General features: G+C 43.0%; 1 protein-coding gene across 5 annotated transcripts in view; it reads right to left on the reverse strand.

Moving 5' to 3' along the window:
- Positions 1-18507, reverse strand: part of RUSC2 (RUN and SH3 domain containing 2) — an 88711-nt gene that overhangs the window by 45711 nt on the left and 24493 nt on the right. For 2 of the 5 annotated variants that reach the window (XM_027839121.1, XM_027839116.1), the window contains exon 1: positions 6265-6957. The exons of 1 other annotated variant lie outside the window; for it this stretch is intronic. The gene's annotated coding sequence lies outside the window, so the exon portion shown is untranslated. Of the gene's footprint in view, positions 1-6264; positions 6958-8226; positions 8624-18507 lie in introns of those variants that run through there. 2 more of the 5 variants (XM_027839117.1, XM_027839120.1) reach the window with 2 other exon arrangements.

Genomic DNA, 18507 nt, shown 5'->3' on the forward strand with positions numbered 1-18507 from the left:
AGGTCCTCCTGACTCCAGGGCCGATGCTCTATCCACTGTGCCACCTAGCTGGAACTGGCCTGAGATCAGCAGAAGGCTCCAAAGAGGTTTTTAGGAAACTAATTAATAATAGCTAACATTCATATAGCCTTTAAAGTTTGCAAGGTACTTTACATAATCTCTTCTGATCCTTAGGATAACCCTATAACATATAAAGAAACTGGAGCTCAGGGAGGTTCAATGACTTGCGGAGGGTCACAGAATTTAGAGCTGAAAGGGACCTCAGAGGTCACCTAGTGTAATCCCCTCATTGTATGAGAAAACAGTCCCAGAGTGGTCAAATTACTCATTCAAGGTCACAGAGGTGATACTTCAGAGGAGGGAGCTGAACCCAGGTCAGTTCTAGAACCAATATTCTTTATACCATACTGCTCTGTGTTCCTAGAAGTCACATAGGTAGTTAAGGGTTAGAGGCAGGATGTGAATCTAGATCCTCCTGATTCTAAGTCCATATAACTCTTTTCACGCTGTCTCTCCTTTCTTCTAAGAATCTTCTTATAGGTTTTTTCTACCCACAGCCCCCTCCTTCATGAAGGGGCCTTCTAGAGTTACTATCAGAGAAAGGTGATAAGAGAGCTGTATCATTAGTCAATCTACTTCTGTCATTTATCCCCACTGATTGCTGCAGTGAATCATGGCCATGGAATGATAGTTCTGGTATTTTCTTTATTCTTCTCTGGTCCCCACTTGCCCCTTTTCTCCATTTTCTAGCTTCTGGGTCAGAGAGCACTTTGGCCTTTTCTCCCCAGGAGCTTTGTTAGCTATAGGACTACATATCTAGCTTATCTCAGCATCACTGTCCTTCTTCCACGAAGACTATGAAGGCTAAGGTCCTGGAATCCAAGAAGGCAGTATGATCATCAAAAAGACCCCTTGGGATTAACTGACTGGAGCACTTCTGGTGTGTGTGTGTGTGTGCGTGTGTGTGTGTGTGTGTGTGCGTGTGCGTGTGTGTGTGTGCGTGCGCGCGCGCGCGTGTGTGCGTGCGCGCGCTCAGTCAGTCACTCTAGGAAATGTGACTGCTTCCCCCAAAGAAGCAATACTGCCTGGCATAGTTCCCAGCTGACACAATGGGTCTCTGTGTAGGAAACAAGTTTCCACTCAGACCTGTCATTACTGGGAGACCTCACATTTCGTAATCTCAGAGAAAGGTGCATGTACTCATGAGATAGGGGACAGTATTAAAATTCACCCTGTGGATAACACTGAATGACATTTTCTTTATTTCAAGGCCAGTTTGGGTCACAGATAGCTAACTAGGGGCCTTGGGAGATACAGAGATCCTTGTGCCCTGAGTTTCTGGACCAGCTCTGATATTACAAAGCTTGGGCCATTTCTGGTCTTAGGGAAGCACCGTTCTTTCTGATCACAGTAGCACTGAGAGGACAGTCTCTTCTTGCCTATATTATTAGACCAAGGGTAATCCTTCATTTGTTCCTACTCAAATTTGCTTTCCAGTCTGCAAACTAAAAGGGTTGACAAGACAAAATGTCTTATTCCCTTTCTGACCTCTAAAGAACTGTAAGCATCAATTGGGTTAATTTTCAGTTTTCCCAAAGCTCAAATTTATCAGGGAATAAAGCTGCCCTGAGCGTCCCATAAACCCCGCCCAAGATATTAATACAGTGCTCAGGGTATGTCCACATCACTAAATGGCCCAACTAGTCAGTCTGTTGCTTTTCTACTTCCTCTCTCTCTTGATTTCCACCAAACTTTCCTGCTTTTTGTTTTAATTACTATAAGCCAGCATGGTATAGTGGCACCCTGTCCCTGGAATAAGGAGACCTGAATTTGAATTCCAACTTGGACATTTAACAGCTATTAGATAAAGGACTGGGTTTGGAATCAGGAAGATTCACCTTCGTGAATTCAAATTTGGCCCTAGACATTTACTAGCTGAGTGACCTGATAAGTCACTTAATCCTGTTTGCCTCAGTTTCCTCATCTGTAAAATGAACTGGACAAGAAAATAGCAAACCACTCTAGTACCTTTGCCCAAAAAAACCCCAAATGGCATCACAAAGAGAAGGATACAACTGAAATCACTCAGCAACAACAATAATAATTTCCCAGGGTCTGTTTCCTTATATGTAAAAAAGTGATAATAACATTTGAATATTTGTACTACCTATCCCATATATTTATTGTAAGGAAAGTGCTTTGTAAACGTTAAGGTGCTATATAAGCATGAATTTTTATTTTCCCTACCAATATAACAAAGCAGGAAAAAGTATATTCTATAAAATTGTCTCCAAACAGCAAAGAAAATGAAAGCCTTTTTTAAAAAAAATATTTAGTGGCTATTATTATTATCTGTGTTGAACTTCTAGAACGTACTCAATACTGAATTGATTCTTAAACTTAGCCAGTAAACTTTATGAGGTCAGGGGGCTATGACCTTGTTATTTAGTCACACATAGATTATACCAGAATATAGCAAAGAGCATCTGCACAGTAATGAGGACATAAATATTTTGAGATATTAATGATAATGATAGTGATGACTATGTTTAATGGTAGAAAAAGTCCAGAGGTCATAGATGAGCACATTGAGTCAGCAGATTTTTATACCTCTGTTAAATAGCCTGATATGGGGAGCATAAACAATAGCAAAGCTTGTAAAAAAAAAATGAGGTCATTTTCTCTCTCAGGAGACTGTAACGAGGGCTTAGGGAAGAATCTTGAGTCCAGGGTTGTATTCTGTAGCTTAAGGAAGCCATGTTAGGGATGGGGTAGGAAGAGAGAGCCAGGAATAACACTAATTAAAGTCTACAGTGTAGGGAGAAAATAGCAAGACAAAGCGTTTGTTGGCTAGGCCTCTTATAACCTGAAGCCTTAGAAGTTTCTCTAGGGTTACCAAGGACCTCTGAGAATGGCAGAGCTCACGGCACAGATTAGAACCATCCACTCTTTGGTGTTATGGATTTACTAGAGCTAAGTGATAAATTTTTTCCATTCAACAAGATGTGCTACTTGATTATCCACAAAGGACAGGGAAACTCTAAAAAGTTTTTTGTTAATTTACCAAAATGATGGTATGTTTGGGAAAAGGAACATTTCAATGGTAAAATACGCAAAGAAAGGTTAAGAGGAAAGTGCTCTAGGTATATTAGATGAGGGAAAGTTTATTTTGGAAATGAGTGGGTTGCTGTGACTGCATATTTCAAGAATAAGGAACAGAAATTTGTGCTTTGAGAATGAAGACTATTACAGAAGGCCTCAGCTAAATTAAACTTGGATGGCATGAAGACGACTAGATCCAGACACAAAGTGTGTCAGAGACAAGGAGAGTTTGAACTGTAATTCTTAGAAGTACATCAGAAAGCTGGGGCCCCACATAGGCCAACTCCAAACTCTTTAGGAGAAAGCAAGCAGCATCTCACATCTCAGCAGTTCAGTGCCTTTATTAAGTCACTGCCTTTGACTTAATAAACACTACTCTTCCTCTTACCTACTGGGGAGAAGTAAGGACTGTGGTGGCTGTTCACATTTCAAACTGGTGGAAAAAATTTCTCTTTATGTTAACTGAGGTTAGGTTACCTCTGGGTGAATGATAGTTTCTATTTGATTCCTTGTTTGGCTTTAATGTTTATATAGTCTGAGTGACCAATCCATCAACAAGGGAGAAAAGTGACCAACTAACTAAAAAGCAATTTGAACCATGATATATTCTGCCTCTGCCCAATACTCTGATTAGGAATTCCTTAAGGATAGGGATCATGTCTTCCCATCAGTTAATAAACTGTTAGTGACTCCTACAATGTGAAAGGCACTGTGGAGCTCCCAAAAACACCTTGCAATTTAGTTTACAGTAACTAAATTGTTCATGAGTGAGTGACACAGGCAACATGTGTTACAGGAGTTCAGAGGAGGTGTTGGTCACTGTGAGTTAGGATGATCAGGGAAGGCTTTATGGAAGAGGAGTGACTTAAATGGTACCTGACTCAAAGCAGGCACTGACTTTGAACACCTTAAAGTGCTATATAACCGTCACCTATTATTATCTGATACAATACTTTCATTTTACAAATGAAGAAAGAAGGTCTCAGAGAAGCTGATTTATCCATTGGGGTTATACAGGCAGCTTGGCAGAGCCAGGATTTGAACCCTGGTCTTTTTTATTCCAAATCCAGTGTTCTTCCTTCCTTCCTTCGTTTTCTTTTTCTTTTTTTGCTTTATTGATAAGGCAATCAGAGTTAAGTGACTTGCCCAGGGTCAAGTGTCAAGTGTCTGAGGCTGGATTTGAACTCAGGTCCTCCTGACTCCAGGGTTGATGCTCTATCCACTGAGCCACCTAGCTGCCCCCAGTGTTCTTTCTACTGTACCATAGGGCTTCCCTTAAATCACTGATTGGTCTCTGTATTAGAGGCCAGTACCACTTGTAAAACAGTCCATGCAGTCTTTCTTCCCCTCCAAAGCTCTACAGAAATAACAATTTTGAGGTTTAGAGAAAGCCCTAAGTTCCTTGGAAACTGGTGCTGCCAGGGTCTGGAAATCAGACAAAAGGCAAATGCTTATTCCATCAGTTTAGGGCTAATTCCCCTTGTGATTGGCTACTTGTCATTTGATAGCCTCTAATGGATCTACTGGTACACAGGGCTTGACAAACAGTAGACCCTACAATCCAGTCTTGTTGAAGTCTGAAACCTAGGGTGTGGTATGATCTCAGGGCAATCATTCTCTGCTTTGCTGACTTTCCCAAGAGAAAGAATTGCTTTCTTGACCAGCTACTGAAAAACAGACCAAAAGGGTGTTCTCCTGTAGGTCTGGCTAATGGGAAAAGCCCTTTCATATCCTGCATCAATCAGCCTGCTCTTCTAATTCTAGAAGCCCTAGATAGATCTGGAGTGGGAGAGAAATATGAAGAGACAGACTTTGAGGGTTAAGGCATTGTTGGTAAACTATTGGACGCTAAGATTTTCTGAGGGTTAGGTTACAAGCAGAGAGCACCTGGTGAAGACAATAGAAGAGTCCAAGCTCCCTTCCCCCCTCTCCCAAGGCCTTGAGGTCAGCTCTTGACTCCTATGGCTGGGAAGAAACTGCTCCCTGCAGAAGGGAGCTGCTGCAGCAATGACCCCAGGGACCCAACCAGTGTGTTGTTATTTTGGACTCAAATCAGAGGCCAGCATGCTGGGAATGTGCAATGAGATCCCTAGCCTAAAAAAAACAGCCCACCCACACCCAGTTGCTTCCTACTTATTCTACTGCTCTCTCTTAGAATCATAGGATCACAGCTAGTCTTGATATTTATCTGCAAAATACCTTCGTTTCATTTCCTATCCAAAGGCTTTCGAGGGACTCACAGGTAAGGTTAATGTTTGACTAAAAGCCCTCTCTAAAGAGCCAAATGTAACACTACAGAAGGCTCCCCCTAAATCACTTATCACTGCCCATTAGGTGGAATAGGATGCTCCCCTCAAAGAACTGTTCTTAGCATATTGCCCAGAGCAACAAAATCCTGTATTACAAGTCCAGCACTTTCTCCTCAAGGCCCAGCCACAGTGACCTCACATAAATCTGACCAAATTCCTTGAGGCAGGCAAAGAACAGTTCATTAAAATCAAAGTCATGGATACTGTGATCAGAGCCAGAGTCAGGAGGGTGGTCCCAAAGTCTCCCAAACCTTCAGCCTCCCACTGGAAGGCTGGGCTTGGATGGAAGGAGTTGCTATTCTGAATTTCAATTGAGACAGGAATGAATTAGGAGGCAGAGACCGATTTGGGGGAAGGGGTTATTCTTTTCCCTTTATCCCCATAATAGGCAGACTCCGGGATTTCCAAACCACTCCCAAACAACCTCTGCCCAAGGGCAGTCATTCCCATGACAAAAGAGACAGTTATCTCCTGCAGGTTAGAAAACACCAACTATTATCCCAAGCTTTAAGCAGCCAATGGACCTCAGACTTTCTCACTTAGCAGTTCCTGCCTGAGGGCAGAGAACTAAGCCTGATGACCTCAAGAGGTCCCTGGGACCTCTGAGATTCTATCTCGTACCAAGCTAAAACCAGGGGCCAAAGAGAGAGACTCCACAATCAAAGCAAGAATAAAATCCCGTCCCCCCTTAACAATAACCTACATTCCCAAGTGCCTCAATTTCTAACTGCCACAATTATAAACAGAGCTCTGATAAGTCCCTGAAGACAGGGGCTCTGTGCTACAACCCCTGCTCCCCCCCAGGGGAAGAGGAGGGCCTCGGGACTTAGGCCTTAGAAAAGTCAGGGCCTACCTTGAGTCTGGCCCTAGAATGTTTTCTTCAGAGGTAAGGATGGAGAATGCAGGAGGCAGCCAGGCTCAAAGGATGAAGAAATGGAACCTCTCAATGGCAGCTGCAGGTGAAGATCCGGGAGGCAGCAAACTGCAGAAAGCACGGATCCTTGTAGGAAGAGGAGCCCTTTCCCAAGGGTGTGAGCTGAGAGGCAGCGCTAAGCTTGCTCTAGAGATTCAGGGCTGCCGCTCTCTTTTTCAGAGCTGATGGTGCAGGCAGAAGCAGGGATGGGTGGGGCTGGAACTGTACAAGCCAGGCTCTTCTCAGGCTGTCTGTCCTAAGAGGCTAGTCTCTTGCTTCTAGGGGTGTTACTGCTGCTTCTAGGCCCTGGGAGCAAGGCCGGGGTGTTCTCCCTTTCCACTCCCCCTAGGCAGTGGACTGAGGCGTGCAGGCTGGCAAGCTGCTGCCCAATTGGTTCACCAGAAGCTCATCTGTAAATAAAGGGCCACAGATGCGCAGTGAAGTGGGCTAGGAGAAGAATCTAGATTGGATTACACAGAGCCTGTTACAGAGAGAGCAAAGATGGGAGGGGCAGCCCAGGGAGGGAGAAGCTGCTGGCATTCACTCACATGCTCCTCTCCCTCAGCACTGTCCAGTGCCCAGTTGGGTAAAAGAAGCCAATCTTCAGCTCCAAGGGTCAAGTCCCAGCCCCTTTGCCTGTGGCAGCAGCACTGACTGTCCAGATAGACAACTCAGCCAAAGTTCTTAGAAAAGGGATCAGTGCCCCCAAGGCCATTTCCTGGGTCAAAGCTCTTTCCCAATTGCATTGTGGAAAAGGGTTTGTTTTATTTTTTTTTTTTTGCCCCTATCTACCCTTTGTTGTTGTTCAGTCTGGTCAGATTATTTGTGACCCCATGGACCTGGTTTTCTTGGCAAAGATACTGGGGTGATTGGCCATTTCCTTCTCCAGTGTGTCCCCATTTTACAGATGAGGAACTGAGGCAAACAGGGGTTAAGTAAGTTGCCCAGGGTCACACAGCTGGTGAGTGTTTGAGGCCGACTTAAACTTGGATCTTCCTGATGATAGTCTCTATCCACTGCACCACCTAGCTTCCCTTTACTGTTCATGGGTTTTCTTAGCAAAGATACTGGAGTGGTTTGCAATTTCTTTCTAGTGGATCAAGGCAAATAGAAGTTAAGCTTCTTGCCCAGGATCACACTGCTAGTAAATGTCTGAGGCTGGACTTGAACTCAGATCTTCTTGATTCCAGGCCAGCATCCTATCTGCTGAGTTATCTGCCTTTACCTACCCTGGGAGACCTTAAACCTACCTCAGCCCACTCAGTGAGAGGGATTTGAGTACCTTGCTGGAGACTCAGGTACCTGGGATTCTACCACCTGAGCTCTGAATCTTTGATTCTGGGTCATCTTTTGGCAGGTGGTCATTGGGGTCCCTACCTTTTTTCCAATAACCTCCCTTCTACCACCATGGAAGAAGAAAAGAATAAAGGTAGGGTACAGTGCTCAGATCCCCAAAGACTATACAATGTAGTTTGGATGTCTATGCTGGTGTGGAGCTCCCAGAGTGAGATTCCAGTCTCAGGGGTGGGAGGCAGGCAGCAGCATCAATCCCAGTGTATCTATGAGGACTAGCCTAGCCCCAATCTGAATTTTGGTGTTTGCTGAAGTTCAGGATGAGGAGAGGAAAATGGAATGGAAAGGATTTTCTTCTTTTACACTGCTCTTTGTTCCTACACTTTTCAAACACTCTAAGAGAGGCTTAGAAGAAAGAACCTTCTAAGTGCCAGCAGGAAAGGATGCTATCTCTTATCTCCCTCCTCTGTAACACTCCATCCCTTCCCCCACCACTCCTGCAATTATTTAGCCAAATAATATAAGGCTTTCTGAAATCCAGAACTCTTTCAAGGTATATAAGGGTTCTGACCAGAAGGCCAAAGCTGGAAAGCCCACCTCTGACATTACCTGAAGTACGGCATGTTCTTAGATTAGCCACACTTTTCCTGGGGCCTTGAATGAGGCCCCCTGAGGTGTGAGAGGAAGGCAACAAACTCCCAATCTGGCTTGATGCGTCCTGTCCAGGCTGTTGTCTGCCCATTACAGCTGCCTGTGAGGTCTTCAGGTTAATAATAGCAGCTCTGATGCCAAGCGGGTTGAGAAGACACTGTGGGAGGTGTTTATTTTTACACTCTGGCGTCAGCATCAAGTTCTACTGGTTATTGCTCGAATCCAGGGCAGCTTTCTACTTCAAGAGCAGCACTCAGCTTTTCTAGGGCCAATGGGAACAGCATAGCTGAGCTGGTCTCCAGAGAAAAACCGAGTCTTTCTGTAAATACCCCATGAGAAGCAGTAATGAAGATGAGGGGAAGGACTCTTGTCCTGAGGTTGTCTGAGGCTGAATTGAGGCACAGCATCCAGCAAGCTTTGCCATCAGATCTCTGGTAGACCTCAGTTTGAGTCGTTGTTTAGGAATTTTAGTCCCATGACCTCTAGTTAAAAGGCTGTGATTGTGAGTCATGCAGATTATTTGCTCAATTAATATTTATGGATTTGATTTGAAAAAAGAAAAGAAAAAGGTACTTTGTTTTTACACAGAAAGATCCCTAGGTGACACTAAGAACTGTCCACAGCCGAAAAAGGATTAGCTCTCTAAGTGGCCATGGTTGCAAAATGAGTGCTGATATTTTAAAGAAAGAAGGGGAAAAAAAATCTACTGGAGCCATGCTTACAGGACATCATAACCAGCTCCCATGAAGCCACACCTGAAAACTTGTTTGCCCTCAAAGGTCAGAGACAGGGCCCCCACATTTTCTCAGCCCATCATGTGAAAGTATTGAAGCTCCCTGTGAGACTCCTCCAATTCCCACCAGGTAAAGTTGTGGAGCAGCTGGCAGCTGGCAGCTGGGGTACTGTCCTGAAAGCCAGAGTGCCCTGAGGACGAATCATGCACACTGTGGACACAGGGCTCCTGGTTAATGATAAAAATGCACAGCACACCAGGCAGGAATGCAGGAATGTAGCCATGAGCACATCAATGGTGACTCTTAAGCTTTCCACCCACAGCTGACTCACCACCATGACAGAAACAACAAACCAAGAATTGGAGTAGTCTGAGGGGAACAAGGGGCAGGCACTCCATGAAGGTTTTCTGACTTTCAAGCCATAGGAAAAACAATGTAACCTCAGAAACAACCAAACTTCTATAGAGATGTGGGTTTGATCTCATTTCTGCCTGGATGCTAGCCACGCCTAGGACACAGGCATGGTGCCCAGCAGTAGGAGAACTGATCTACAAGGCAGGAAACGATTTCATTCTTACCTGCGATCCGAGCTTCTCTGGGGAACTTGGGGACTTGGTATCTGTGATTCTGAGAACTATCCATGCCCTACCTTCCTCTTCAATAAAATGCAACAACTCACCAACCTCTCAGGACTGTTGTCCAGATGAGTTGTAGTCAAACATTAAGACTGGCAGGGCAAGCTATAACAGTTGGGCACTCTTCAGGCAGGTGAGGGAGGAGAGGCCTGCTCTACCAAGGCAGGTGCTTTCTTTGTACAATAGTGGTTGCTTGCTGGGAGGCTAGGCTGGATCTCACAGTGCCCTCTGCCTTGGGATTCTCAAGGCTCTCCAGAAGGGAACCTGTTATGGTCTATCTCTCGTTTGGAGAGTAAGTAGGTTAAGTCTCTTGGGAATCTGCATGCTGATAACCCTAGTATAAGTTAATCACACCTACTGAAGGACAAGGGAAATTTCAATTCAATTCAACAAACATTATGCCAAAGACTGTGTTACTTGCTGGGGCTACAAAGACAAAAAAAAGTTTGTGCTCTCAAGAAGTTTATATTCTTCTGGGAGATGTATTACAATCTATGTACAAATCAATTCAAGATAATTTGAAGAAAGGAAGGACGTTAACAATTAGGTACACAAAGGAAGGCTTCACCGAGGTGACTCCTGAGTTGAATTTAGAAGAAAGGTTAGGATTCCATGAGGCAGAGATGAGGAGAAAGGACATTCTAGATACTATAGGGGATGGCTTTTGCAAATGCACACGTGGCAGGAGATGAAATGTCAAGTTTGGGCTACAGTTTGTAGTCTAGTTTGGCTGGAATGTGTAGTGTATTCTGAAGGGGAATAAATATGAGATAAGGTTGGCTATAGCCAGGTGTAGAGGCTTACAACTTAAATGTCAGAAGCTAATGAAGGCTTCTAAGCAGGGATGTGGAGGACAGATGAGAGGAGACTGGAAATCTGGAAACCAATTAGGAGGTTATCACAACAGCTGGCTGGAGAAGTGTGTAGTGGTTATATAAGTGGAGAGAAGTGGATAGATAGGAGATTGTTGTGGAGGTGGAATCAGTAAGACTTTGCATATGATAGATGAAGGAGGTGGAAGAACGGAGACTGACTGGAGGGTCATGAACCTAGCTGACTGGGAAGATGCTAATGTCCCTCTATGGAGAAGTTGTTTCCTGAATTGGACACTTCCTCTCTTGCCTGTTTCCATTTCCCTGCAACATCCTCCCTTCTCCCATTTCCTTATAAGAATCCTTTACTGATCCTTCAAGGATCAGCTCAGGTGCCATCTCTCTTGTCAGGTACAATCTCCCCCTTTAATTTTACTTACTTGTATACTCTTTATCCCCACCCTTCAGCTAAACATAAGCTTCTTGAAGGCAGAGACTTGTCTTTGTATCCCCAGTGCCTTGACATAGGAGGCCCTCAATAAATACGAGGGAGATCCAGATTTAGAGCAAAAGATGATGAGTGCTGTTTTGGACATGTGGAAAAGGAGATATGGATTGGACATTCAGGCGGAGATATCCAGCAGGGAGTCAGTGATGTGGGACTGGACTTTAGGAGGCAGATTAGGACTGAATATATGGATTCAAGAAGTAATCAGTGATAAGGATACCAAGAAAGACTGTGTAGTGAGGAGAAAAAGAGCACTAAGGACACCTGTGCTTAGGGAAAAGCTGGAAATATTCAAGAAAAGGAAATTTCTCCCTTAGCTTGCTCTAGAACAGTGCTTCTTAAACTGTGGGTTTAACACTCATGGCATCACAACCACAGTTTAAGAAGTGCTGAAGGGGTCATGAGTGGAAACAGTTTAAGAAGCCCGGCTCTAGGGAAGTTCTCAGTGCTTCCCAAGGGGGAGGAACTTGCCCCTCATTCTTTCTCCTTTACCTATGGCTCCCAGGACACTGTCTAGCATCCTAAACTTTAGCAGATTCAGTATTTAGCAGTAAGATTTTTAAAAGGACTGTGAGTAACAAGCTGAGAAAATACACTCATGTGATGGTTTTGTTTTCGGTCAAATCAGGGCATAAGCAATTTTGTGGTTTGAAACCCCAAGTCAACCTCTGCTCTTTAACAATCAATAGATTTTTTTTGCCTGGTTTAGCTCATCTCACATACAATAAGAATTTAATAAATGCTTGTTGAATATAACTGAATTCTCTGAACTCTTGAACAGAAATGCCAAATTTGCCTTTAAGTGTCAGTATTGCCTCTAAATGACCTCTGATTCTATAAACTCCAGAAGCCAATCTCCTCAGAAACTGACTACCACCTTCTGCCAGCTGAAAACCTTTGGGACAACTATCTCCTTTCAGTAAAAGGGTCTTTAGGACTTTGAGGCTTTTGTATCTAAGGCCAAAATCCCAAAGTTCTGTCCCTGAAAGTTCTGCTTGAGCAGAAAAGCCCTTTACCCTTCTTTAGGGCTGATCTAGAACTTCCAAAGGCAGTTCCCAGCTCCCTCCCTGTTTCCCGTGGAGGGAGCCACCTAGGAATGTGTCCTGATCATTCTGGGAGGGTGTCTGATGGAGCAGACAGACTGGCTCATTTCCCTCATACATAGAGCTTCAAAGAGTTCCTTTGGAATTTCACTTATTGCACTATCCTCCTGGAGCGCAGACTAAATCACAAGCCATCTCTGTGTTTCTATTTCTGCTTTTAAATTACCACTCCCCAAACCCAGGTCATTTTCTGGATCTCTTCGGGTATTGATCAGGAAATCAAATGTTCAGCAGGAGATCACTAGTGTCTGGTCAGGTAGGTGTTAAAGGTGGGGCGTTTTCGTGGGATATACTAGAAGTAGAACTATCACAAAATGGCTGAAAATCCTGTCTGAAATGTCACTTTCACCATCATGAATAGTTTTTATCTCTATAACCTGTGAAGCTTCTGAATAGAAATGTAGGACAGGCCTCAGGTGATAGCCCATTTTCTGGTACTGCTGTGTAATGCTCATTATAACATAACTTTGACAAGAAAGAATAGGTACTTGCTACTCCCTTGCTCAAAAACCCTCAGTGACTTTCTATTATCCTTAGGATAAAATATTAAAATTCCTTAACATTTAGACTTTAATCTGCCTTTTCAGCCTTATTTCACATTATTCTCCTTCATTCTTTCTACATTCCTACCAGATTTGATTAATTCTAGCTGTTCTCAAAACTCAACCATTTCTTCTCTCATCTCCACACATAAGCAAAGTTGCCCCGTATACTTAAGCTGTACTTTCCCCTTCATCTCTATCTTTCAGAATTCTCATCTTCCTTCAAGGATCAGTTCAGGAGCTACTTCCTCTTAGAGGAAACTCTTCCTGATCCTGTACCTCTCACCCCTTTGCTAAAGCTCTCTCCTCTCCTCACTGTAATGGAAACCTGGGAAGCAATCTCTTTCTCCCAATGCAGACTGGCAGCTGCTCTGAATGTTATATAGTCTTGGACAGCTGCCTGGAGCCCTGAGAAATGAAAAGACTTGTCCAGGGTCATAATCAATCAGTCAGCATTTACTAAATACTGCATGTTGCCAGGCACTTGGGATACAGATCAGTTCCTGCCCTTAAGGATCTTACAATCCATCTGGGGAGATGACATGAAAATATAAATGCATATTTACAATATATACAAAATAGATTTAACTGGGGTGATAAGCATGAACATGTGCACTGGCCCCTTCCTATTGACATACCTACATTGGCAGTGCTGAAGCACTTTGGGATGATGTAGCGCCCCCCTTCCTTCCTGGTACCTAGTCCCCACGATGGCAGTGAGTGCTGTGTAAAAGAGGACTGGCCACAGGAAGAACTGTGGACAATACTCGGGTAACTTTAAAAAGAAAGGCAACTCTTTCTCTTCCCATCTGTACAGTGTGTTAGGACTCTATGAGCCTCTCCTTTGGACTTCCACTGTGGATGGTGGTGGGGGAAGGGGTATTTTCCTCTTCTCCTTAGCAGAGATGATAGCCACTTGCTTATGACAGGAAGAACATGTGCTTGTCTGGGTGAATCTGAGGCCAGATCTTAGGGCCCCAGCTGCTTTTTCTGCTTTGTGCTTCCTTCCCTAAGCACAGATGACCAAACTGTTTCTAGCTTGGTAGCAACCTTGTGAGTTTGAGAGGAGCAAGCTCCTTGACCAAGATACTATTTGCTAAGTGGGAGGAGATTTCCACATTTTTTTGGAGATGACCATTGTCAGGAGGATAAGTCTAAGCCAAGCTTGCCAGAATAGACAGAGCTTCATTGAGTTGCTTGTGCAGGGCAGAGCTAAGATGAAGATGATTATGCCCATTCAGCAGTCTTATAAAGTGTTTCGGATTTCAACGTTTTACGTATCATTCTCCTAGGACAGTATAATAAAAGTCATGGGTTACTGGGTCATGCTTTAAGTATCTGTCAATATACACTTATGAGTCATTTATATTTTAAGCATTTCTTTTGTGGTAGAGGAAATAAATAGCTGTCCTATACCTCATCTACTTTATATATTGAGTATGTTTCTAGAAGAGATTGTTAATCCATTCTGGGGAAATCTTAAACATAGTAGACCAAACCTAATCTCCAAGAGATTTTCCCAGAGGCTCTTTACTGGAAACAGAATGAGGCACAGAGTTCATGAAGAGCTTGATCTGCTTTGTTAGGGGTTAGGCACTCTCAGAACTAAATCAGGTCCTTGTGATTGGAAAACCAGGGCCCCTTGGTGGGAGATGCCCCAGGCATGTGCTATCCAACTCTATCTCCGGCTGTGGGATTTTACATCAAGATAAGGCAAATGGGGGTGAGAGGTGGGAAGCTCTAGTAGCTGAGGTGATTGTAAAGGCTTCATGTGGAAGCTGACATTTGATCTTAGCCCTAAAAGAAATGAGGAATTTTAAGAGGTGGAGGTGAGGAAAGAGTGCATTCATTAGGGTGATAGTAAGTGGAAAGGCACAGAGTTGGCAGATGGACTGTCTTGTATGATGAACAGTAAGAAGGCTAGTTTGGCTGGACCATAGTGAACAAGGGAAGTAAAGTGTAATAATGCAGGAAATGTAGGTTGGGGTCGGAGAGTAAAGGGCTTAAATTTAATCCTTGAAGTGACACCCAAGGTTTTGAACCTGGGTGGCTGGAAAGATGGTGTGTCTTCAACACACAGCTAGGATGTATCAGAGGCAGTCCTTGAAGACAGGTCTTCCTGACTCTGAGGCCAGCTCTTTATCCACTATACCATGCTACGTCTCTGTGAATGATGTGTTTAAATTTCACAAAAACACATTAATTTCATGCAATAGTGATACAGCCCTCAACTGGAATCTGTTCCATCTTTCAGTCTGACATCCATATTGCCCTGGCAATGCCTTTATGTAATATGCTATGGGACCTCAAATAAATGTGCTAGTTATTCTTTCCAAGTGGTCCACTTTCTATACTTGTCCATACTGGTCCACTTTCACTTGTAACATATGTATGTATATAATCTGAGAAGCCACCTGGCTTCATGGATAGAGAGCCAGATTCAGATTCAAAAAGATCTGGGTTCAAGTTCTGCCTTTGGGCACCTCCTAGCTGCATGGCTCTGGGCAAGTTTCTTAATTTCACAGTGTCCCAAGCAGCTCTCTAAAACTACAAGTTGAAGAGGAAGTGTTGATCTATATTGGTATAAGGTATTTCCTCATCTGGAACTCTCAATAAATTCAATTAGGTGCTAATGGTTAACTCTTTGACTACAAAGACCAAAAGAAAAAAAAAACCCTCAAAATTCAAGATCACAAGATTTATAACTAGAAGGGATTTTAAAGATAATTTAAATTCAACCATCATTTGAGAGATGAGGAAACTGATTCAAAGAAGCTAAACAATTTACTTTAGATCACACATGAAGTAGAAGAGGTGAAATCTGATATAAAGTCCTCTGACTGTGAATTGTACTTTTTCTGCTACATCACATTGATAAGTGAGTTACTGATCTATTAGAGCTGTGGCCTAATAAAAGCCCATGGGAATTACAATTCAGGGCAACCTAACCCTACTGCTGGAGACCTATTGCAATAAACATCACACCCTGGGAGCAGCAGCAGCATGATCTCTGAAATCACCTTACTACAGTAACTGGCATTTAAAAATTGTTATTAGCAACATGGATTTCCTGATGCTAATGTGCTTGGGTCAGAGGAGGATGGTTGTTTACTTTCCACTGGTTTTAGTTTTAGGCTGCAAGACTCTTCCCTTCACTTGTTTTGTTCTGTGTGTGGGTAGGGCAAGTACAAGTGCATATTTTCACCCTATGTCCTCATTAATAACAACAACAACAACAACAACAACAACAACAACAACAACAACAACGTTGGAACATGTGCAGGTTGGAGCATATGAAACCTGACACTTTGATATTCCACATTCTTTTCTGATTTCAGGTCTAGGGAGGTGGAACAACTTGACTAAAATCAATTGCAGAGGTCAGTAACAGTGCAGCAAGGCCTAGAGTCTCAGTTTCTATCCTATTGCTCTTTCTAGCTTCTTCCCCCTAATTCTTCAGGGTTGTGAAGTATTTTACAAAGTGCTTTTGTACCCATCCCTCCAAATCTGGTACATGTTTGTGATTTGGGTCTTTGAGTCCCCAGGTTTTAGGGTATCTTGTGAGTCTGAACTCCTACCACTATAGCTTGTGAGTCTCCACCAATTTGATTGCCATTAACAGTCAGCCAGGAGACCCAATTAGCTTAAAGTAAAGATATTTACTAAAATGGTACAGGAAGAATGGGGAGCTAGGTGGCACAGTAGTTAGAGTGTCTGGCCTGGAGTCAGGAAGACTCATCTTCCTGAGTTCAAATCTGACCTCAGACACTTAGTAGCTGTGTGACCCTGGGCAAGTCACTTAACCCTATTTGCTTCAGTTTCCTCATCTGTAAAATGAGCTGGAGAAGGAAATGGCAAACTACTTCAGCATCTTTGTCAAGAAAACCTCAAATGGAGTCATGAAGAATCAGACACGACTGAAAAACTACTGAACAACATAGGAAGAATAGTGTAACTACAAAATATTTCCCTGATTGATATGGGGCAGTCTTCCACAAATAAACAATGTCCATGGGAACAGTGGGCACACACTTAGAGTACAATGGTTGTGAGGCACATAGACGTGGTCAAGTCATCTTCTCTCCAGAACTGCAGAGACTGTGTTCTCTCTCTCCTCAGGTCATCTTCATGAGGTTTCTCCCTGGACACTGCATTTTTGTGGGTAGGTCACTTAGTTGAGTTAACAGGGTCTGCTCCTCTCTCTCTTCACATCTGCTCTTGATTACCAGGAATAATACTCTCTCCAGTCATAGCCAGTTCTCTTTGTTGCTGCCAGAGGTCATGTTCCTTGAAGCTGCTTCCAGCCTGGAGTGACCAGGCCTCTATATCTGCATCTGCTTGGAGAGAGTATGTGTCTCTCTCTTCCTTCCATTGTGCCTTAAACATTCTTGAAATGATTTTGTAACTACAGGACAAGGGTCTCTGAGGTGAGTAGTTCCATTATATGCTATGGCTGATGGAATGAAGGGGGATAACTTCCATCCTCTCCCTCCTGTAAGGGTCACACTGCACAAAGTACTTGTGGTCTAGACTGATTCAAACTCTCAACAGCTGGCAGACTCGGCTATTTAAAGCCCACAGGGTCATGGTCAATTTTTAGCCTGACCAATGGCATTGCTTCTTCAGATTCAGTCAGAGAAAGTTGTTCATACTTTGTAAAGGGACAATAAATTAATCACCTGTTATTATATCAACTTATCTTGGGGTGGTAGAAATCAAATCTCGCACCCCCAACCCCTAACCTTTACTCTTTCACATGTTTTTTTTAATTTGATTCTTACATTTACCTTATAAGGCAGACAGCGCAAGTATTATTCTCTATTCTCATTTTACAAATAAGAAAATTGAGGCCAAGTAACAACTCATTTAACCCTGTTTGCCTCAGTTTCCTCAACTGTAAAATGAACTGGAGAAGGAAATGGCAAACCACTCCAGTATCTGTGCCAAGAAAACCCCAAATGGGGTCACAAAGAGTCAGTCACGACTGAAAAAAACAGAACAAGAACAGAACTAGGAGAATAATATATACAGTGACCTGTGATTCTCTGTTATTAGTTGCAACAGATTAGATGGAAAAAACAACTTTGAAAGACTTTAGAATTTTGGTCAACACGAATGTTCATTCATGATGCCAGAGAGCTAATGAAGAATGTTGCCTACCTCTTGACAGAGAGGTGATATACTAATATAGAGAATGAGATGCATGTATTTTGGATATGGCCTACATAGGGATTTTTTGTTTTGCTTAACTACGCATATTTGTTAAAAGGGTTTTTCTTTTCATCGTGTGTGTGTGTGTGTGTGTGTGTGTGTGTGTGTGTGTGTGTGTGTGTGTGTGAGAGAGAGAGAGAGAGAGAGAGAGAAAGAGACAGAGAGAGATGTGGCAGAGAGGAAAAAAATCTGACAACTGAAAAAATTTTAATAAAAAGAAGTAAAGTAAAATGAGTTGGTCTAGATGAACTCAAGGGGAGTCAGTGTATAGACTTGTGAACTTAGAGTCAGGAAGACATAAATTTGGATCCTGACTCAAACACCTACTAGCTGTGTTATCCTGGTCAAGTCACTTCTTTTTCAGCCTCAGTTTTCTCATCCATAAAATGGCCCTACTTCACAAGGTTGTTGTATCAAATGAGATAATATATGTACGATGTTTTGAAAAACTTAAAATGCTATAAAAAATGTTATTATTATTAGGATGATCCTTTTTTAGCCCTAAATCTATTATCGTGTCCAGCTCCATGGGAGGTATCTATTTTTTGACAAAGGTCCATGTCCTGTAATTTTATCAAGTACACTGTGGTGGAAGGAAGACTCAATTGATCAGGGATTGCCCTGCTCAACTTCCTGCTACAAGCTTCTCCTTGATGATGATCACCTCTGTTGATTGTGATTGTTTGGTGGGTTT

This window comes from Vombatus ursinus, unplaced genomic scaffold, assembly GCF_900497805.2.
Source record: "Vombatus ursinus unplaced genomic scaffold, bare-nosed wombat genome assembly UNPS02014832.1, whole genome shotgun sequence".
Taxonomy (NCBI): Eukaryota; Metazoa; Chordata; class Mammalia; order Diprotodontia; family Vombatidae; genus Vombatus; species Vombatus ursinus.